The 22,599-nt window shown below is 47.7% G+C and overlaps 2 protein-coding genes across 6 annotated transcripts in view; one reads left to right on the top strand and one right to left on the bottom strand.

The window, feature by feature from the left end:
- The window catches only part of LOC127037332 (uncharacterized), a 472,273-nt gene that overhangs the window by 52,713 nt on the left and 396,961 nt on the right, over positions 1–22,599 (bottom strand). The window contains exon 2 of one of the 3 annotated variants that reach the window (XM_050928930.1): positions 535–621. The exons of the other annotated variants lie outside the window; for them this stretch is intronic. The gene's annotated coding sequence lies outside the window, so the exon portion shown is untranslated. The remainder of the gene's footprint in view (positions 1–534; positions 622–22,599) is intronic. 3 annotated transcript variants of the gene reach the window in all.
- HIP1 (huntingtin interacting protein 1) overlaps positions 1–22,599 on the top strand; it is a 150,661-nt gene that overhangs the window by 39,331 nt on the left and 88,731 nt on the right. The gene's annotated exons all lie outside the window — the stretch shown is intronic.

The following is a 22,599-nucleotide window of genomic DNA, read 5'->3' as shown; positions in this document are numbered from 1 at the left end:
CCGTTTTGTCTCGGGTGTAGAGGATCCAGCGCTGGTGATCCAGCGCTGGTAATCAAGTGTAGACACTTACCAGCGCTTTTCTTGACCTCCGTGGAATAAGCAGGTATCCCAACTGTCACGGAGTCACCGGGCAATGCTCTGGAACTGCTCCCCACCAAGCCAGTCAGGACTTTGGGGAGCCTCCTCTCCCTTGGAGCAGACTTGTTCAGGGCAAGAAGCTCACACAGCTTCACCTCCTGGGTCTCTCCTTGGAGCATTCAGCGTCCTCTGCCCCTCCAGGCGCTTCCCACAGCGAGTCCACCCCAGCGGGGTCCTGGGGAAGCCACAGGGTCCTGCACCCCCACTTTGCAGTCAGACGTGACTCTCAGCCAGCCAGTAACACAGAGGTTTATTCGATGACAGGAACAGGGTCTAAAACAGAGCTTGTAGATACAGCGAACCAGACCCTTCGGCTGGGTCCATTCTGGGGGGCAGTGAGCCAGACCCCCAGGTCTGTCCTCCACCCTTGACCCCAGCCAGCTCCAGACTCACAACCCCTCCCAGCCCCTCCTCTCTGCTCAGCCCCTTTCCCGGGCCAGGAGGTCACCTGATCCCTTTGTCTCCAACACCTTCAGCTGGCACCTTTGCAGAGGAGGGGCCCAGGCCATCAGTTGCTAGGAGACAGTGTCAGGCATTTAGGTGCACCGGCCCTTTGCTCTGCCAGATACTTAAGAACTGCCATGGGGACACTGAGGCACCAACACAGTGCTCAGAGAAAACATTAAGAACTTTCCCAGTTCGTCACACCAACATACCTGAGGAAGCCTCTCTGGTAATCAAGCAGGTCTCCTTCCCCGGGGTTTGCTCCGGTGTTCTCCGAATCCCCCCCCAAGCGGGTCTCCTTCCCCGCGGTTTGCAGGGGGGTTCGGGGAACGCGAGAGCAAACCGCGGGGAAGCAGGTCTCCTTCCCCGCGGTTTGCTCTCGCGTTCCCCGAACCCCCCTGCAAGCAGGTCTCCTTCCCCGCGGTTTGCAGGGGGTTTCGGGGAACGCGAGAGCACACCGCGGGGAAGGAGACCTGCTTGCGGGGAGGGGGTTCGGGGAACGCGAGAGCAAACCGCGGGGAAGGAGACCTGCTTGCACGGGGGTTCGGGGAACGCGAGAGCAAACTGCGGGGAAGGAGACCTGCTTGCAGGGGGGTTCGGGGAACGCGAGGGCAAACCGCGGGGAAGGAGACCTGCTTGCGGGGAGAGGGTTCGGGGAACGCGAGGGCAAACCGCGGGGAAGGAGACCTGCTTGCGGGGAGAGGGTTCGGGGAACGCGAGAGCAAACCGCGGGGAAGGAGACCTGCTTGCACGGGGGTTCGGGGAACGCGAGAGCAAACCGCGGGGAAGGAGATCTGCTTGCAGTGGGGTTCGGGGAACACTGGAGCAAACCGGGGAAGGAGACCTGTTTCCCCGCGGTTTGCTCTCGCGTTCCCCGAACCCCCCTTGAAGCCGCCCAACAGCGCTGCAGTGTGGCCACATCTAACACCACTTGCAGCGCTGGTTGCTGTAAGTGTGGCCACTCTGCAGCGCTGGCCCTATACAGCTGTACTAATACAGCTGTAACAACCAGTGCTGCAAAATTGTAGATGTAGACATACCCTTAGTCTCTAAGGTGCCACAAGTACTTCTGTTCTTTTTAATGTGAAGTATATAACCCATAGCGTAGAGCTCCTTAGTTGGAATTGATAACAGTGACGTTCACATGCTCCAGAGCTAAAAGGCCAGATAGTTTCAGGGGAAGAAGAAGGGTCTCTGGGACTGGAGTTCAGGAACTGCGCTGCAAATTAGGAGCCCATCTTTGGTATAGTCTCCTGCCTTGGGTGTATTTAATCTCTCCGCTTGTTTCCCCACATGTAAAATTGGGCTGCTAATATCTGTCTATTGGGGGTGTTAGATCATGTTTGTAATGTTCTGTGGGGCAAATCTCAGTCTCAATGAAGTCCATTGGAAAACTTCCACTGACTTCAGGGGGAACTGGATTTAAATATATACATAGAGAGAGAGACACACACACATCTCATAGAACTGGAAGGGACCCTGAAAGATCGAGTCCAGCCCCCTGCCTTCACTAGCAGGACCAAGTACTGATTTTTGCCCCAGATCCCTAAGTGGCCCCCTCAAAGATTGAACTCACAACCCTGGGTTTAGCAGGCCACTGCTGAAACCACTGAGCTATCCCTCCCTCCAGGGCCTATATAAATACTAAATATTATATGTTATTGTCACTGCTTCCAAACAGGAAAGATTGGGCTCCAGGAGTGAGTTATTTCCTTGTTGGGAGAGAAATGAGTGGAACAGACACGAGAGATTTTTTCCTAGCTTTTGTGTGTTTATAGTATGTGCGTAGTTCCTGTTTTTCCTTTTAAGCAGGGGTGGATATTAACCGGCAAATCAACTCTAAGGCCACGTCCAGACTAGGTATTAAAATCGATTTTAGATACGCAACTTCAGCTATGGGAATAACGTAGCTGAAGTCGAATTTCTAAAATCGAGGTACTCACCCGTCTGGACGGCGCGGCATCAATGTCCGCGGCTCTCCGTGTCGATTCCGGAACTCCGTTCGGGTTGATGGAGTTCCGGAATCGATGTAAGCGCGCTCGGGGATCGATACATCGCGTCCAGACTAGACGCGATATATCGATCCCCAAGCAATTGATTTTAACCCGCCGATGCCGCGGGTTAGTCTGGACGTGCGCTAAGGCTGACAGCTCACCGGCTTGAGCGAGTTGCTGTGTTCAAACCCTCAGTCAAACAGCACTTTCTCTCACAGTGTCCCAGCTACTGAATGACTTCTGTGGCTCTTAATCTCACCACCAAAACATTACAATAATTTCTTTTACTCAGACTCACAAATCTCATGCAGCCTTGGCTGCTTTGCAGAACGAAATGAAATCCTACGTGAACACCAGACTCAGACCCTTATGCACATCTCTGCCTCATTCCATAGACAGATTTCCATCTGTACTTTTCTTTACTTACTGTAGTTTACCTGTAACACCTGCCATGACTGTATCGTTTTTGTAGTTTGTTTCCTTGGTGTCTTTGGCTGCACATTCTGCATAGACAGTTCCACTCTTTTCCTTGCATAGTCAGTTTCTCCCTCTGTTTGTTTGTGTGAGGTTTTTCACACAGCTTCAGGGGAAAGAAAAGCACTTAAAATATCATTGTAATGCCACTAGAATTGTAGGGAGACTCGGGCAGGAGTGGTATGTGAAACTATTTTTAACTGAAAAATTGAATTTCGCTAGAGTTCAAGTTGTTTGTGTCCCTTTAAATCTGAGGATCTCAGAGCACTTAACAGGTAAGCATTCTATCCATTTTAGAGATGGAAAAACTGAGGTACAGAGGTTGAGAGACATGCCCAAGGACACATGGTAAATTGGTGTCAGAGCTGAGAATAGACCCAAGATCTGACTTCTGATCTCATGCTTCGCTAGCTTTTTTCTTGTATGCACTGTGAGACGTTATCCCCTGCCTACCTTCTATACTGTCAATTCAAAGACATCAAGATTTTTACTAGGACTTTTTATCCTATAGAAATGTCAACAGTTCCACAAGCCGTTTTCTTGAGAGCACGGAAATGGGAAGGCCTCTCTGGGGGGGAATTAGTGACTGAAGCCCGAGTAGCTAACGTATAGGCCTGATCACTGACATCAGTGCAGAAACTCCTGATGGGCATTGGATTGGACGCTGTAAGAAGAAGTAGCTGGCAGGCTGTATGTTTGTATGCTGTGGTCTGCAGTCTGAGGGCAATGGATCTGGTTGCTGTTGTTACTTTAGAAGCCCTGCACTTTAAAGCAGTTCTGGCAGTTTCTCTCCAAACATTCCCCAGATCTTTGATAAAGAACTAACCAGCCCTCCGTTTTGGCTGCAAGCACTGCTGTGGTACTGCAAGTGCTCTTTTGGAAATGCTGACAAGGAGCTGCCTTTTCACACCATCCTCCTGGGACCTGTGACTGACTCCACAGTGTCTGTGGAATCAAAGGGGAAAGTGGTTTGAAAGGGCTCGTTTCCCCATGACAGTGCAATACAGAGGCGCTTATTTCTTTCTTTTTCTCGCGCTTCTGCTTCTTGCTATGCAGAACGGGTCTGTCTGAGCTGAGCCATCCAGTCCTTGTGAGTATATTCATATTTTCAGCCCCAGGAAAGTATCCACAGATAAATATGTTGCTTGTTTACTATAAATATTTTTCCTGTTACTCAAATCTTATAAACCAGTCTAGCAGCCCATGAGCTCATCTCATCCTCTCATGCTGCTTCCAAAATTGCAAACTTTTCCTAGCATGGGATCCGGTTCATGCAGCTTCCTGATGCTGGGGGAAGCAACAGTGACAATGGCAGCCATTGCAGTTGTTCTCCAGCCAGACCAGTAACATATTACTGGTTTCAAATGAAACCAACTTTGTCTATTAGATTTAACTCATCTTAAGAAAGAGCTACAATCAGTGCAGCTTTAGGAAGATACATACAAAAGACGCATGCACACTTAGATTTAACACAACAGCTGCCATATGGTGAGTAAATAAACACTGGCAATTGAGTCCTTATTTGAGGGTCAGCAAACCTGTCACTTAACAGTTACACTCCTTTGTAACTCTGACAGTCTCTGACTTTAAATCTGTCCCCAAAATGAATACAAAGTTATTTCTCTTAGGGTATGTCTACATTACGGGATTATTCTGATTTTACTAAAACTGATTTTTGGAAATAGATTTTATAAAGTCTAGTGCATGCAGCCACACTAAGCATATTAATTCGGCGGTGTGCATCCATGTACCGAGACTAGCATTGACTTCCGGAGCGTTGCACTGTGGGTAGCTATCCCATAGTTCCTGCAGTCTCCCCCACCCATTGGAATTCTCCCCATACAGAGATCAGATTCAGTATCTCCTGTACGGTCCATGCTGGAGCTCTTTTTTGATTCTGAGACTGCATGGTCACCTGTGCTGATCCATGCTGGGCAAACAGAAAATAAAATTCAAAAGTTTGTGGGGCTTTTCCTGTCTACCTGGCCAGTGCATCCGAGTTCAGATTGCTGTCCAGAGGGGTCACAATGGTGCACTGTGGGATAGCTCCCGGAAGCCAATACCGTTGAATTGCGGCCACGCTAACCCTAATTCGAAATGGCATTCGATTTCAGCCCTACTCTGCTTGTCAGGGAGGAGTACGGAAATCGATTTTAAGAGCCCTTTATATCGAAATATAGGGCTTTGTTGTATGGACGGGTGCAGGGTTAATTCAGTTTAACACTGCTAAATTTGAGATAAACTCATAGTGTAGACCAGGCCTTAGTGAGCTTGGTTTGAGAAGGATTCCTAAGCATGTTAGGCTGAAATTGCTTCTGGCACTTCTCCATTTTCAACCTGTCTCCATACGAAATCTGCAGAGACAGCTCCCCTCCCCCATAAATAGCACAAGTACTCCTAAGGCTGTGTTTCAGGGAATTTAAAGGAAATTGATAGAGACCATGCTGTATTGATTATTTCCTGAATAATTCATTGCAATAATCCAATTATCGAAGGCCTGCAAAGTGGAAAAGTGAGGTCAAAGTGGAGGCCATTGATTTTTGGACAGCCGTATTTAGCCAGGGTAAGCCTCCAGGGCTTATGTAAGGAACAGGATGATTGCAGCTGATTGCCGAAATAATACAAGGGCAACTAAATAGCATACATAGTAGCGCTGGAACGGCCAATTCCCCGCTGTGCACACCTCGGCAGGGAGCACAGCGATCAGCCTATAGCCCTAAGAAGTTTAGAAGCACGTGTTTCGGAAGATATTTAACCCACATTTGTCCTTCTAAAGGTACTGTTTTTGTCTTGCATTTTGTAGTATTTCTGTATATAAAGACTCTGCAAGGAAGCACGCCACTGGAACAGTATGAACTGGACTGTCTCTGCACAAAGTCCTCGTAGGAGGAATGTTGCAGAAGTCAGGAAGGCTGGAAGTGGCACCTAGAGTCCAGGACAGATTCCAAATAGCTTGAAGAGTGTGGCACAAGGGATACAGAACATCCAGAATGGACAAGTGATCATGTACGCAATCTCTGAGCCTTCTAGGGGTGCAGAGTTAGTTCCATCAGTTACATTCATTTTTTAATTCTCTTTACTAAATGCTGTTCTTTCAGTCTGAGCACGTAAATCAGGGATTTCCCTAATTGTCTTTGTGTTTCTTCACAAATCAGCCCCCGTGAAAAGAAGTGTGATGACATCTGACAGAAATGGCAGAGCCTGGGTGAAAGTAACGTACAGCTGAGGCTTTCCCAGCACTTGGATGCTAGGAGTTGTAACCCGGAAGTACACATAAAAGAAAAACTGCACATGTTTGGCACAGCTCAGAAATGTAAAGGTTGTTTTTCATGCCTGTTAAAACAGCATGGAAACTGGTTCACACTTCCTTCCATTGGGCTCCCACGACTCCAGGGTCAGTAATGAGCAAGATGACAGCCCCAAGTGTTCAGCAGAGAAATGCCAATTGGAATTAAGAGCACAGGGAAGTTACACCTTTTACAGTTTATACATGGTGACAAGCACTGCTGCCCTCTGAACCTTCATGCTGTGGCACTAAGGAAAGTGAATGTGGGTTTCCTTTAGGTAAAATGTGCACCTCTTGTGGAAATAACTCCCAATATATACATTTAAAGCATTTAAAAATTCTGCTTCTGAAAAATAGTGTTGGCTGGGTGCTCTGAAGAACACAAACTTACAGACATAGTGAGATAGGTGCCTTCGATCTAGCTATCTTAGGGTATGTGTACACTGGAGCTGAAGATATCATTTTCAGCTCATCTGGACATATCCATGCTGGCTGTGATCAGGCTAGCCTGCTAAAAATAGAAGCATAAGAGTGGAGGAATGGGCTATTCACCCTGAGCATGATCCCGTCTGAAACCCTAGGTGCATACTTGAGCGCCTCCCTCACCCATCCTGCTGCTCAAGCCGGCATGACTACACTTTTGTTCTTCGTGCCCTAACTTGATCACAGCTTACGCAGGTATGTCTACCCCAGCCAGAAATTAGACCTCCATCTCATGTGTAGACATTATACTGCCACCTATCGCCATAGTATTCAAGTGCCTTCCATGTAAAGTCAAAAGTAAAATCAAGAGTGAGTTCCCTAGTGGACTTCATGGAGTTTCTGGTTTTTTCAGGATGAAAACTCTGCTCGGACTGGAGGTTTTGGTTTTTATTTTTATTTTTTGGCTTGGTTAGAGTTTAAGGCTGGAAAGGGATGCCAGTGTTGTGAGTGTCATTCTTTGGTGGGACGGCTTCCTCAGAGAGGAAGGTTTTGCAGCATTTCCTAAAGATAGTCAGACTCTGTATTTGCCTGATCTCCTCTGAAAGTTGCTTCTCTAGCCAGATCCCCTGGACTGAAAATGCTGAGCTCTACCATCAGATCACCACCCATTCTCATTCAACAATGGTGGACAGTTCTTGCTGTCCGATGGCTCTTCAGTGACCTGTTTTGGAATGAATTGGTGGGTCTCAGTCAAATTTTAAGTAAACCAGTTTCCCCATCACAAAAACTACGGGTGCAATTGGCACAAATGGCACCCTGCTTGCTGACAGTCTCTGGAGACTGAATATGTGGCGAGCCCCTCTTATTCTTGGAGTGTAACCTTGCAGGGAAAGTTTGAGGCATGTTGGCAGGGGACTTTTATGTTAGCTGCAGGGGTGGAGGGGTGGAGATGCCTTATTTGTTTGGGGTGGACTAGAGCTAAAAAAAGAATAAAGTAACAGCTGTTGAATGTGGCTTTAATGAGTAGTTTTGTACCATGACTAAATCCGTCTACTTTAATCAAATGAGATAAACGAGCTTCTGTTCCAAACTCAGTGTTTCTGTTATTACTGGGGTCCCTACATTCCCCAGTTGGTTGTGGCCTTACCTGCTTTGTGCTAAATAAAGATCTTCAGTCTGCAGAGCTGGAGACCCTGCCCCCTTTCCCCTGCCTCAAATACAATTCAGTTGCAATCTGAAAAATGAATGAGCATCACCCACTGCTGGGGAACTGGGTCATGAAAAACCTGAGCCCTTGGAAGTCCCAAAGCTTCCACAATCTGTCTGCTTTGTATGTGGGCAGGGGGATTTAAAAGGAAATCCTCTTCACCCCTTAGGCAGGCAATTCATTGGCTTAATCTGCAGAGGAACCCCTCTCTGGTGAATAGCACTTTCTCCTGCTGTGTCTCCCACCGATCAGACAGCAGGAGGCTGCTTTGTCTCCTTGCAATAGGAGCAGTAGTATCTATCTGGGGGTTTTCTGTTTTTTCTGCCTAACCCTTTTCCTCTTAAATGGTTTTTCCTCCAGTTCCCTTTGCACCCTGGCTGCCCAGAGGCTTCTACTAGCCCAGGATTGGCCCTGCTTGCCGCTAGCTGTCTTCCAAGTGGTTTTTACATGAAGCTTGTGTTGTGATGCTGAGAAGAATGTGTGGTGAGAACAGGAGACTAAAAATAGCTGAGGATCAATAATTATAGCACAAGCTGTGCTTCTATTTATTTAAACAAGTAATCTGTATATAGACAATGCAGCAAGGGGGCTCCCCCGAACCCTGTGCTAATACAGAGTGAGGCTCTGTGCCTGCACTCCTCCACGCTGGGGAGGGGTGCACTGAGAACTGAAGATGAGCCAAAAGCTCACTGATCTTTGCCCATATCTGTCAAGAGATGTGAATACTCTGCATTTTTGCAGTTCTGGGGCCTGGGTTTATCTTCTGCTTTTTGGTGTCTGTGAGAGACGAGTTCCTGGGCTTTAACTAGCACATAACCTCAGCCTACTCATCCATTTGCCAGGGAGACTGCTGGCCAGTCGTGGGCCCCATCGGGGGAAAGTCAGCCCTGGGCAGAGGGCCAGCCCCAGGCCTACACCTCATTTACGTCCCATTTAAGCTTTGCAAGTAGGGCAGCGCTTAAGTGGGACTTAACTGGTGCCTAGTTTGTGCTGGTCCTTTGCACAGGGGGAAACAGCACCCTTTTAGAGTAGGGCCCTGATTTAAGAAAGAATGTAAGCCCATGCTTAGCGCTGCCCTGAATAGGGCGAGGTTTTCAAGATCTTTAGGCACTTAAAGATGTGGATTGACCCCTAGTGGGCTTTTCAGCAGGGTCCAGGTGCCTATCTCCTAGGGGAAGCAGCGAGAGTGAGGCACCTAGCTGCTTTTGAAAATTCCACCTATGCACATCTCTAGGTGCCTAAACAGCTTTGCAAACCTGGCCCCAAATGCCTGGCTCTGAATCCTGTCTGCTGTCAAACTTTACCGAGAAGCGATGAGCCAAGGACAATGTAAAGATTTCATGAATATTTGTTTCATCAAATACTTTCATTGGTACAAGAGTGTGTGGATTTGGAGATCCTTTGATGGTGGTGATGGATTTCTTTTGAAAGCCCGAGACCCTCTCTAGCAAGCTTAATGGAGCTAAGTCCTTAGTTTAGCACAAGTCTGGAGGCATTGCAGCTTGATTCTGTAGTGAGTCAAGAGGATTAAGTCTGTCTTGGATTTCCATTGGTGAAGCTGACCCACCACTGTAATCTTGAGGAGATTGAAGAATTAAATCTGTGGTATCAGACTCTGCCTTCAGTACAGCCAGGGTGTTAGCTGGTCACGCAGCAGGGGACTAGAATACAGATCAGGAACAAGTGAGGTAGCAGTGTACAAAGGGGGTGTGTGTGTGTGTGTTGGTGGGGAGCTCCGTTTGGAGCACTGGGGGCAGTTTTCAGTCCTTTATTTCAGGAAGAAATGGAAAAAGGGGACAGGGCTGATCAAAGGCCTCAAGGGTTGTAACTAGGAAGAGGTTCAGAATGTTGTTAAATTCACAAGAAAATAAGTAAGTGAGAAGACAAGTTCAGAGAGGGAAGATGCTGCAAAACCTGTAACAAGAATAACATTCAAACTGAAACCAGCTAGCGAACACTGCTCCATTTTTCCCTGTGGCCCCTGTGAATTTTTGGTTGTAGTTTTTATTAAGCCTACGTGTGTTTCGGTTTCACCCTATATTTTGCTTTGCTACCCATCCAGTGGAGGGAAAGGGGATTAAATTTGCTCTCAGGGCAGAATTAAGGCACGGCTACATGAGAGAGTTTATTGTAGCTCTCTAAGGTAGCCAGTCTAAGGCCTGCGGTACACTATGGTATTAGGTCGAATTTAGCCGCATTAGGTCAATTTAAAAATGAATGCGGCCACACAACCAACCCCGTTCTGTCGACCTAAAGGGCTCTGAAAAACCAACTTTTGTACTCCTCCCCGGTGAGAGGAGTAGCGCTAAAATCAACTTTGCTGGGTCGAATTTGGGGTAGTGCAGATGCAAATTGATGGTATTGGCCTCCAGGAGCTATCCCAGAGTGCTCCATTGTGACTGCTCTGGACAGCACTTTGAATTTTGATGTGCTAGCCAGGTACACAGGAAAAGCCCTGGGAACTTTGAATTTCATTTCCTGTTTGGTCAGCATGGCGAACTCAGCAGCACAGGTGACCATGCAGTCTCCACAGAATCGTAGAGCGTAGAATGTTTCTGTGCTCCCCCTATTATTTCTGTCTCTGAGATTATAACAGATTAGAAGGCAAAAAAAATGCACTCACGGTAACATGTTTTCTGAGCTCATGCAGTCCTCCTGCACTGATAGGGCACAGCTTAATACATGGAGACATTCGGTGGCAGAGGCCAGGAAAGAATTAAGTGAGAGCAAAGGCAGGATGCAATGCAGAAGCTAATGGGGGAGCAAACGGACATGATGAGGTGTCTGTGGGAGGACCAAACGGACATGGTGAAGTGTCTGTTGGAGCTGCAGGAAAGCCAACAAGAGCACAGACCCCCACTGCATCCTCTGTATAACCACCTATCCTCCTCCATATGTTCCACAGCCTCCTCTCCCAGACACCCAAGAACATGGGGGCGGGGGAAGGGGAGTGAGAAGCTCCAGGCACCCAACCGCTCCACTGCAGAGGATGGCCCAAGCAACAGAAGGCTGTGATTCAAACAGTTCGATACTCAGTATGGCTTGGCCTTCCTTCTCCCCTACCCCACCCGGGCTACCTTGTCTGTTATCTCTCTTTTATTTTATTTTATTTTTTTAATTAATAAAGAGAGAATGCATGGTTTCAAAACAATAGTTACTTTATTTCGAAGGGGCGGAGGGTGGTTAGCTTACAGGGAATTAAAATCAACAAAGGTGGGTTTGCATCAAGGAGAAACACACACAACTGTCACACCGAAGCCTGGCCAGTCATGAAACTGGCTTTCAAAGCCTCTTTTTATGTGCAGTGTGCCATGCTGTGCTCTTCTAATTGCCCTGGTGTCTGGTGCGAAACGTTTGTCTGCCGTTCCTTTCATGGAGGGTGGGGCAACTGATGACATATACCCAAAACCACCCGCAACAATGTTTCTGCCCCATCAGGTATTGGGAGCTTAACCCATAATTCCAATGGGCGGTGGAGACTGTGGGATAGCTATCCACAGTGCACCGCTCTGTAAGTAGATGCTAGCCATGGTACTGAGGACGCACTCTGCCTACTTAATGTGCTTAGTGTGGACGTACACAATCAACTGTATAAAATCTATTTCTAAAAATCGACTTCTCTAAAATCGACCTAATTTCGTAGTGTAGACATACCCTAAGCCAACAGGAGTGAGCTCAGCTTAAGTACTCCAGCCCCTGCAAGCGGTGGTAGCTATGTTGGTGGGAGAAGCTCTCCTGCTGTTCACACCAGCTCTTATGTCGGCGTAACTTGTGTTGCTCAGAGGGGTGGTTTATTCACACCCTGAGCGACATTAGTTCTGCTGACATAGGCTGTAGTGTAGACATGGCCTAACAGATGCAGGTGGTGGGTGTTGCCCATGTGTCTGAGCAGACTGACAGGGTCATTTTAAAAAAAGACTGGCTGACTCATATCAATGGAAAATCCGAGAAGACAATGGAAAGGCCAGTCAGCAGACCATTGATACCTGCCAACTATCGACCAGAGGGAGGAGGATTTCCTCATCTCTCAGCAGGGACACGGAGCAGAGACCACAGCTTGAGAACAAGGGACTGGTGGGAAGTGGAGGGATAAGTGTAGGCTCTGAAAGCAGCTTGGGGCTCTCACGCCTGGTCTGTAGTTGGTTTAACTATGTTGGACAGGGCTGTAAACAATCCACACTGCTGACTGGCATAGTTTAACAGGCCTACGTCCTCTTATAGACAATGCTACGTTGATGGAAGAATTCTTCCGCTGACCTAGCTACCACCTCTCAGGGAGATGGGAGAATCCCTCCCATCCACTGCAGAGTTTTAAGTGTAGCCAAGCCCTCACCTGGCTACTGACTAAGACCATGTCTACACTACCACTTTACATTGGCAAAGCTTATGTCTCTCAGAGGTGTGAAAAAAGCATACCCCTGGGCGGTACAAGCACTCATGTGCACAGCGCTATATCGGCAGCATAGAGCAGCTATACAAGCGATCTGACACTGGCGCAGAGAAACAGCCTGAAAATAAAAGTTCACTACAGCTTGGCTGGTGAACTGTAGCTTTACCTGACCGGAATATGCTTTAACCTTTATTTCTTTGTGCTAACCTCAGGACTTCTAACACTGTTCCACATGACTGAAAAATTCTATTCTGTTTTGAAAATGCTATTTGGGGTGTCACTGCAAATACTGGCTGGGGTGCATTAGTCACTGAGCAGTGGACAAGTCTCCACCCAGAGTCTATCTCTGTTGGATGTGCTGAGCAGAGCTCACGGTGTAAACAGGAGTGCCGGAGCCCAGTTGCTCAGGCTGTGAGGCTGAGTGGCCTACCCTGAAGAAAGAGTGAGACCCTGTGGGTGTCTGGCCCACTAAAGGGTTTTCTGCAGCAGACCTCTCCCGCTTCAGGCCCCCGTGTCATTCCTGGACCCCGGTGCCCCTTACCTTGGGGTTCTGCCCACAGCAGTACCCCCATACTCTGAGTCTTCCCTCCCAGGGGAACTCCGGTCCCTTATACCCACCTTGCTCAAAAGCTACTACCAGTTGTCATCTAGCCCCCTTTCCCTGGGGCAAACTGCAGTCTGTCATGGCCAGTCATCATTGGCGAGGGGATTGGACCAGCTGCTTCTACCTATCCCCAGGCTGCATCTCTGCAGCCCCCGTGCCTCCAGTGACATTGTACTCTATATGATTTTATGAAAGTATGCTGATGAGTGTGAATATAATGTAACTAAAATATGCTTCATGCAAAAGGTCTCTTCTATCATTACAGAGTTTATAATCTACTGAACGTGGTCATCCTATTTGTGTAAATGTATCATTCTTGTATCTGAAACTAGAACTTTGAAACATAACTCTGAGGGCCTATTGTAATTATGCAAAGTGTGAGCCATTAATGGTGGCTTGGAATCTTGATGGCTCCCATCAACCAGAACAATTGACTGCAGATGGCTCTGTTTTACTTGAAGGTCTTGCTGTATACGTGTGTGCTGGCAAGTGTGTAATGAAGTCTGGCCGTGACATGGGATCATGTCACCTGAACTGGAATCCATCTTTAACCTGGTGTCTTTCCATTGAGAAGGAGGGGGTAGGAACCCAGAGAGGGACAGAGGATTCCTGCCTTATGCAAAAGATATATAAGTGGGTGGAACAGAACAAAGGGGGCAGCCATCATGAGAAATCCTATAGTTACCACCTGCGCTGGAACCAGGGCTGTATCAGGGGAAAGCATTGTACCCAGACTAGGAGGGCATCCAGTCTGTGAAAGAAACTTACTGAAACATCTCTGAGGGTGAGATTTTATCTGTATTCAGTTTTCTTACTATATTAGGCATAGCTTTGCGTGTTTTATTTTATTTTACTTGGTAATTCACTTTGTTCTGTCTGCTATTACTTGGAACCACTTAAATTCTACTTTCTGTATTTAATAAAATCACTTATTAATTAACCCAGTGTGTGTATTAATACCTGGGGGAGCAAACAGCTGTGCATATCTCTCTATCAGTGTTATAGAGGGCAAAAAATTTATGAGTTTACCCTGGTGTGGTGATGCGGTTTGCTTAGGTTAAATTCACCCTGTGCGCGGACCAGCTCAAGGCGTGCGAACCACCTAAATCCTGCGTAAGCCCAGCTTTGCGCAGAGGTGAATCTCACCCACACTGCATGATGGAGGTAGAACAGGAAATAAGATGATCGCCTCTATTTAAAAGGGACAAAGAAGAATATGAAAAGTATTCTAATGTCTGTTCTGCAGATCCATGGGATGTCCTCGCCTTGGGAGCAGCCTTCAGTTTCAGGTCTCTCATCTCAAAAAAAGACTCAAGAAATACAGCAAAGATTGAAAGGGCAACAAAGATCATTAGTCACCTAGGAGGTAGGAGGGCTTCATCGGTGGTGGTTGAAAAGGCCTAGGACTATTTTTAGATCTGGAATAGTGAAAAGTGAGACCAGGGATGACAGAGCATAGAAAGTCATGGATGGATGGTATAGTAAAGGCCAGCTGGGCTTTCAGTTTATTCCATCCCATAAAGAAGGGCACAGAGGGGCACTCAGTCAAATGTAGGCAAGAACTGTAAAACTGATCAAAGAAAATATTTAAAAATAATGTATAATTAACTTGTCAAACTTGCTGCCAAAGGCTGTAATTGAGACAGATCTCTGTAAGATTCAAGGAAGGAGTTGAACGCTTCCCCACCCTTATTAATGGCAGTCAGAATTTTGTGTGTCCTCCCTTACCCTTTCCAATCTTGTTGGTGCTCTAGGGAAGGTGTGAAGGGTGGGAGAGAGGTGGGAGGGTTCTGGGTGTTTCTTTTTCAGCGTTTGTTTTGGCAGCTGCTAGGTGGCCGGGCCTGTGTCTTTTGACCAAGATACTGACTGATCTGTATCAGGGAGAATAAATGCATAGTAGAGGGCTGTGAACTTTGGGGATATGTGGTAAGGAGTCTGTGCCCCAGGCTTAGGGAGTAAACTGACCTCCTGCTGGGAGCAGGAAGACATTTCCTCATGTGGTCTGAGTTGCATAGTTAGATGCATAATAAGGCTTCTCTGCTTTCCTCTGAAGCAGGTTGGCCATTGTCAGATAGGATGTTGAATGGAGTGGCCCAGTGATCTGAGGCAGAGCCCATACTGCAGTCTTTGAGTTCCTGGAGGATAGGACATCCTCAGCCTGTGCTGTTGGTTTTCTAGGGAATGCTTTCCGGATTGTTGGTAATCCATGTGCATTGCCTTCACCCCTGCTGCTGAAGGGAGTGCTAATTACAAAGGTTAGTACTGTACATCATGAGGACCAACACGAACACTTCAGCTGGAGGGAGAGCAGATGTGCCAAGATAGGAGCAGCTGTTTTGAATTGCTGGAGGGGAAGAGGGGGAAGACTGGTAACTCTCTTCAGTGAAGCTGTTTTGCAGCTGTTGGTGCCATTGTCATCTGAGCCACGGATGTAATTACAGTGTGCGTGGGGAGTGAGGGAACCTGCCCCTATTTTCCCAGTGGGAAGAGAGGTCAGTGTCTCAGCCCTCCCCTCAGCCACCTGACCCTGACCAAGAGCGTGTGGCGAAAGGCCCCTGAGGCCTGGCTGGAAATAGGTCAGTGGCAGTGGGGTTATAAGGGCGTTCCCTCCCCCTCCAAGTCATGGCTGTTCTAAATGAGCCCGGCAGGAATGTGTGTCATGTAGCCTGTTTTCTGTGGTGGGGATTCCACTGCTCATGTTTAGATCCAGCGCCTGTTTTCTATGCTGACTTTAATCTCTGCTTACTTTACTGTCTCTCACATTCCCTTTTTTGAATAATCACTCATTTTTTCAGAGCATCATCTTTGTCTTCAGGCACAGTTCTCTTTCCTCTCTGTTGATGATCTGCTGCGTGTGTACGTCGACTGTTCCACCTACTTGTCCATAGCTGCACTGGTTTGTGTGGTTGGTAGAATGACACTGCCTAGAACTTACTGATTCTGAATGGTAGTTTGAGTGGACTAGTTCAGGACCAGTCATAATGGACCTCAGCATGGGCTGTCTGGAGGAGCAAGGCTCTTATTGGAAAAGTAGTTTTTCCATAGTCTTGAAATAATGTGGCAGATTACATGTATGATCCTCAATGATCAGGAGAACTTTGGCAATCTTTATCTAATCCACACCCCTGGTAACATAACATCTCTGAAGAGGTTGCTGGGAATGGAGATTGAGCCCAGGACCTCTGGATCGAAAACCTTGAGTCTCTACTGCTTGAGTTAAAAGACCCACTTCTGTTAGCCAAGGCTGTACCTTCTGTATGTGGCCCAGCTACCACTAGACGGGGGAAGAGCAGCACACTGAGTGGGTGTGGGTTACACTCCCACCCCACCCCACCCCATCTGGGAAGAACAACCTGCTCAAATTCCCCTATAGGCCACCACTTACAACATTATGCCCCTGCAGCAGTAAGTGGTGGCAGCAAGTATTGAACCTAGGACCTCTAGATCTAAAACCATGAGCATTCACTAAAAGATCCACCTCTGTTAGCTCACAACTAGTAGCCTCTGTGTGTGGCCCAGCCACTGGAGGGAGACAGTGTACCACACGAGGAAGTGTTACCTATCCAACACCTGCTCTTTGAACGAAAAGAGCCATGGTCACCAGTGAGTTTCACGGTATAGATGTGATATGAAGAAAGTTCAAGGAAACGGAGCAGTGCAGGGCATCTGTATGCAGGGAGCAGAGCCAGTAACTTGGTTAGCAATAAGGGGTGGCTGGGTGGGTGTAAGTTGCCACTGAGATTTAGACAAGCCATCACGCAGTGCACACACCTAGAGAGATCTGTGCTGTGTGTTAGGCTAGTGCATTAGTATAAAATTGCACTGTGTGTATAGCACCACGAGAAAAACATATTCCAAACAATGCTAATAGTCTGACAAAACAGCAAATCCCCAGAGATTCACGCCTCCGCGCTACAGTATCTGTAGTACGTGAGATCATCCCATCCCCAAGGCGCTCATACTAACCATCCCCTGCTAGGTGCATTTCGGACATTGCCTCTACCTAGACTTTCTACGTGCTTTGTAGACTTATTGAGGGGGAGTAGGTGACTTAAAAAATGTGTAATGGGGCAAATGGCTTGAAGATTAACCTCCCTCTGAAATCTAGTGGTGCTGCTAGAATAACCCTTGGCTTCCCCTCTGCGGATGTATGGGGTCAGGCCCAGGGGATTGGTGCGTCGTGACCCCTCAGGTTGTTCAATCTCTTTTTGTACCTGGCAGAGCCTCACCATTCATTTGTCAAAAAGTAACCCAGGAGTAAAGATGCCCTACACTGCCCAGTTCTTTCTCTTTCATTGCCCCTGTTACACACCACAGTGGCCTGACAGATTCTGCGGACTCCCCCACATCCTTCCCAGAGTTGATGTAGTTTTGCCCTGGTTTTTGCCATTTGATCTTTAGATCTCTTGACCCACACAATCTCCATCATGCAGTTTTCCTGCCCAGCTCTATGTTTAATTCTCTCAGCATTGTGAATGGGAGAGAGAGAAACTCTTCTGACCTCAGTAAACTAGCACATTGCCATTTTAATTGTAATAGGTTATTTTCCGTTGTGTGTTTGGTTCCTGGTTTGACTCTCACATAAGAGATTTTAAGCACCCTCCATGCGGGGAAGTGATATGGATTAATTTCTAAACTTTTTTTTCCCCTTTTGCAGTGTTTTCTAACTTATTTCCTCACGTTTTCAAATTCCTTCTCCTTGAAGTTTCCTTTCATCATATAAGCCGTTCTCGGGTTACCACCGTGAGCTATGGCTGGGGTAAGCATACAGTGTGCGTCCACAGCCCCACTGTGTGTTCGTTCCCAGCCTTTAAATCCTTTGCTAGGTACCCTGCCAGCAGTGGTTTGGACAGTAGTATTGCATTGGTGATGTGATCTCCTGAGGGACCTCTTCCCCAGCTGTTCATATGAAGCATCCTATGTGCTGGCCACCCCTTGGAACTCCTGGAAATGAAAGGGGGGCTGAGCAATAAATCAGCAGCCCACATCCAAGCAGGCTGGGATATGAATTCAAATTTTCTCGCCAATGTACTCGGTGGAAACGGGGGCTCCCCAAAGGGGACTAAATCATAGCATCAGAGTTAAGGATTCTGGGAGCTTGGCTTTGATATCTGTGTTGGGGAGTGCATGGGAGAAACAGGCTGTCTCATCTGTTTGAGTGTTCATATCCCATTGGCGGGGACAGTCCCATCAGTGCTCCAGTTATGGGGGGGGAAGTAGGGGCCCCCTAGTGAGCAGTAATTGGGCCATGCCACAGAAGTGAGGTGGCCCCTGGCAGCTCCTAGCCGTAATTTGAGCACTGGTTCTCATACATCCCTCCCAAACTCATTTGGGCATAAAGATGACAAATCTTTCTTTAGAGCATCGTTGTGGAAGGTCTCGATCACCAGCAGCCCAGAGGGAGAGCAGAGTGCAGTTCAGAAGGCTGAGATGCACTTCCTGCCCTTTTTTATGGTCTTCACCAAGCTTCAGACACACCTGCACGCTGCCGGGAAGCACTCGTGCCAAGTAGCCTATCGGTGTATTGGGCAGATTCTCAGTCCTGTATCTTCTCCTACATGAATGTGCTGACTGCGTGGAGAGGAGAAATGCAGGGCTGGCAGATATCTCACTCTGGCACACGCTGGTCTCCTGAATTTAGTCCAGGGCTGGGGGCAATATGCAGGGCTGGATTAACTCTCTTGTGGGCCTGGGGCTATTAGATTTGTGGGGCCCCTGTATACACATCTTTTTCCTAATGTAAAACAAAATGATCACAATTATGGCATCAAGGCTATTAACGTTATACTAAACTTTCCTTTTAATTAACATAAAGCCGTTCCGTGGTTACATTTCAGTCTTAAAACATGTAGAAGATAGTTAATTCAAAATAGCCTACTTCTTACCTTAGAACAGCTGTTATATTAGTTTCTTTCTGGGAGGAAGTTTGGGTGTTGGGGTGCAGGAGGGGGTTTGAGGTGCACAGCAAGGCTCAGGCAGTCTGTCTGCCTGGATGCCGTGGCCCCACGCTGCTCCCGAAAGGAGGGGGATAGTGTGTCTCCGTGCTCTGCCCACGCCTTCAAGCGCTGCCCCCGCAGCTCCCATTGGCTGGTTCTTACCTTTTTTTGTGGGAGGGAGGGGGCTTTCCTAGAAGCAGCCACATGTCCCTCAGCTCCTAGGCAGAGGCATAGCCAGGGAGCTCTGTGCCCAGCCCCCACCCACCTGCCGGCACCGCCCCTGCAGCTCCAATTGGCCACAGTTCCCAGCCACTGGGAGCTGCGAAGTGGGTGCTCAGAGTGGGGGCAGCGTGCGGGGCTGCCTCCCCCCCACCTCCAGGAGCCGCAGAGACGTGCCAGCAGTTAGCCAGTTCTGGGAGTGGCATGGGGCCATGGCATGCAGGCAGCTGGTCTGAGCCCTGCTATGCTGGGTCCCCCCTTAGCCCAGGGCGCTGGGCTGCAGCCCCTCAAGCCCCTGCATTAATTCAGCCCTGGCAATATGTGGCATGGCGTGGCCTTTGCAATAACCCAGCTGCTGCTCTGAGGGGCGTCTCATGACAGACACTGGTCTCTGCTAGGTTATCTGCTATCCCGGTCAGTACAAGTTTCCCTGCCCTCTTCTCCTGAATCCTTGTGTGTCATTAGCGTAAGCTACAGACCTACCTGTCAGCTGTGCTTTCCACTTGTGTGAAATCCTTTGGTTTTGAAAAATTAGATTAAAGATAATCATCCCATATAACTTGTTACAAAACACTGCATCATGGTTTTGGAGCATCGCTAGTCAGTGTATTTAGAGAGATGATCCTATAAGTTGGTTCCTATGAACGAGTTGCATATATATTATCCCACTTAGGTTTACAAAGTGGGGAAAAATGTATATCCACCCTACATCCATTGAAACCTGCATGTTGTGGGCATGCTGGAGATTTTTGTTCTTGTTCAGAATAATTTGGGCAAGTTCTTTTTGTGCCTTTCAATTACATTTTTTTGTTCAAGTGCCTAAAGTCTTTTGTGCATGGGAACCCATAAGTAAGGCTGCAAGTCTGTCACAGAACTCATGGATTCTGTTACTTTCTGGGACCTCTGTGACTTCTGCAGCGGCTGGTGCAGCTGGCTCCAAGGCCATCTGAGCAACTCAGGTGGTGCCTGGGCCCCTCCCCCTCTGCCCCACAGCAACAGTAGGAGTTTGGAGGCAGGAGAGGGCTCTGGGCTGAGGCATGGGGTTGGGATTCAGGACTGGGTGAAGGCTCTAGGACTTACCTTGTGGGGGCTGTAATAACCTTAGTCCCAGATTTGGACCTTAGCGTCCAAAATATGGGGGTTAGCATGAAAACCTCCAAGCTTAGTTACCAGCTTGGACCTGGTACCTGCTGCCACCACCCAAAAAATTAGAGTGTTTTGGGGCACTCTGGTCCCCCTGAAAAACCTTTCCTGGGGACCCCAAGACCCAAATCCCTTGAGTCTCACAACAAAGGGAAATAATCCTTTTTCCCTTCCCCCCTCCAGGTGCTCCTGGAGAGATACACAGACACCAGCTCTGTGAATCCAAACAGAGTGAATCTCCCTCTCTGTTCCCAATCCTGGAAACAAAAAGTACTTTCCTATTCCCCCAGAGGGAATGCAACATCAGGCTAGCGATCCAACACACAAATCTCCCCTTGATTTCTTCCTCCCACCAATTCCCTGGTGAGTACAGACTCAATTTCCCTGAAGTAAAGAAAAACTCCAACAGGTCTTAAAAGAAAGCTTTATATAAAAAGAAAGAAAAATAAGTACAAATATTCTCTCTGTATTAAGATGATACAACACAGGGCAATTTCTTAAAAGAATATTGAATAAACAGCCTTATTCAAAAAGAATACAAATCAAAGCACTCCAGCACTTATATTCATGCAAATACCAAAGAAAAGAAACCATAGAACTTACTATCTGATCTCTTTGTCCTTACACTTAGAAACAGAAGACTAGAAAGTAGAACTACTTCTCCAAAGCTCAGAGCAAGCAGGCAGCCAGAAAACAAAGACAAAGACACTCAAATCCCTCCACCCAAAGTTGAAAAATCCGGTTTCCTGATTGGTCCTCTGGTCAGGTGCTTCAGGTGAAAGAGACATTAACCCTTAGCTATCTGTTTATGACACGCCCCCCAAATTGCAGACAGTGGGGAAGCTCACTGGCGGCGATTTCCTTCTAGAACTTGAAAATAAACAGATTAATACAACACATACACCTTTACATATACTCCTAAGTATATAACTAACAGACTTCTACATTTTAAGAACACTTTTTAACTACTGAATTCTGGGAAACTCTCACGGGAGAGTGCATCAGCTACTTTGTTAGAAGCTCCTGTGATGTGTTGAATTTCAAAATCAAAATCTTGGAGAGCTAAACTCCAACGAAGAAGTTTCTTGTTGTTCCCCTTGGCCGTATGAAGCCACTTTAGTGCAGCATGGTCAGTTTGTAGTTGGAACCGCCGTCCCCAAACATATGGGCGTAGCTTTTCCAGGGCGTACACAATGGCATAGCATTCCTTTTCACTGACTGACCAGTGACTTTCCCTCTCAGACAGTTTCTTGCTGAGAAACACGACAGGATGGAAGTTGTGATCTGTTGCTTCCTGCATGAGCACTGCTCCTATACCACGCTCAGATGCATCTGTGGTTACTAGGAATGGCTTGTCAAAATCCGGGGCCCTGAGCACAGGGTCAGACATGAGCGTTGCCTTAAGTTGGGTAAAGGCCTTTTGACACTCATCAGTCCACTTAACTGCATTTGGCTGGGTCTTTTTGGTCAGGTCGGTCAGTGGGGCAGCGATTTGGCTGTAGTGGGGTACAAATCGCCTGTAGTATCCGGCCAAGCCTAAGAAGGATTGGACCTGCTTCTTTGACTTTGGGACAGGCCACTTTTGGATAGCATCCACCTTGGCCTGTAGGGGGTTTATGGTTCCTCGACCCACCTGGTGCCCCAGGTAAGTCACTCTGTTTTGGCCTATTTGACACTTTTTGGCCTTAACAGTTAGTCCTGCCTGCCTGATGCGCTCAAAGACCTTTTCCAGGTGTAGTAGGTGTTCGGGCCAGGAGTCTGAAAAAATGGCCACATCATCGAGGTAGGCAACTGCAAATTCTCCCAGTCCAGCTAGTAGACCATCTACCAGCCTCTGGAAGGTGGCGGGTGCATTTCGAAGGCCGAAAGGAAGGACATTGAATTCATACACCCCCGCATGGGTGACGAATGCTGACCTCTCCTTGGCAGGTTCATCTAGCGGTACTTGCCAGTACCCCTTGGTTAAGTCTATTGTAGAGATGAACTGGGCACGTCCCAACTTTTCCAATAGCTCATCGGTACGTGGCATTGGATAGTTGTCCGGACGAGTTACCGCATTTAGCTTACGGTAGTCCACGCAAAAGCGTATTTCCCCATCTGGTTTGGGTACCAGAACCACTGGAGATGCCCATGCCCTGATAGATGAGCGGATTATACCCATCTGTAGCATGTTCTGGATCTCCCGTTCTATAGCAGCTTGGGCATGAGGAGACACTCGGTAGGGTGGGGTTCTGATTGGGTGAGCATTACCTGTATCAATGGAGTGGTATGCCCGTTCAGTCCGTCCTGGGGTGGCTGAGAACAATGGGGCGAAGCTAGTGCACAGCTCCTTGATTTGTTG

The sequence above is a fragment of the Gopherus flavomarginatus genome, chromosome 19, assembly GCF_025201925.1.
Source record: "Gopherus flavomarginatus isolate rGopFla2 chromosome 19, rGopFla2.mat.asm, whole genome shotgun sequence".
Classification (NCBI taxonomy): domain Eukaryota; kingdom Metazoa; phylum Chordata; order Testudines; family Testudinidae; genus Gopherus; species Gopherus flavomarginatus.
The sequence above is the reverse complement of the archived record's forward strand: the minus strand, read 5'-3'. Positions and strand labels throughout refer to the sequence as shown.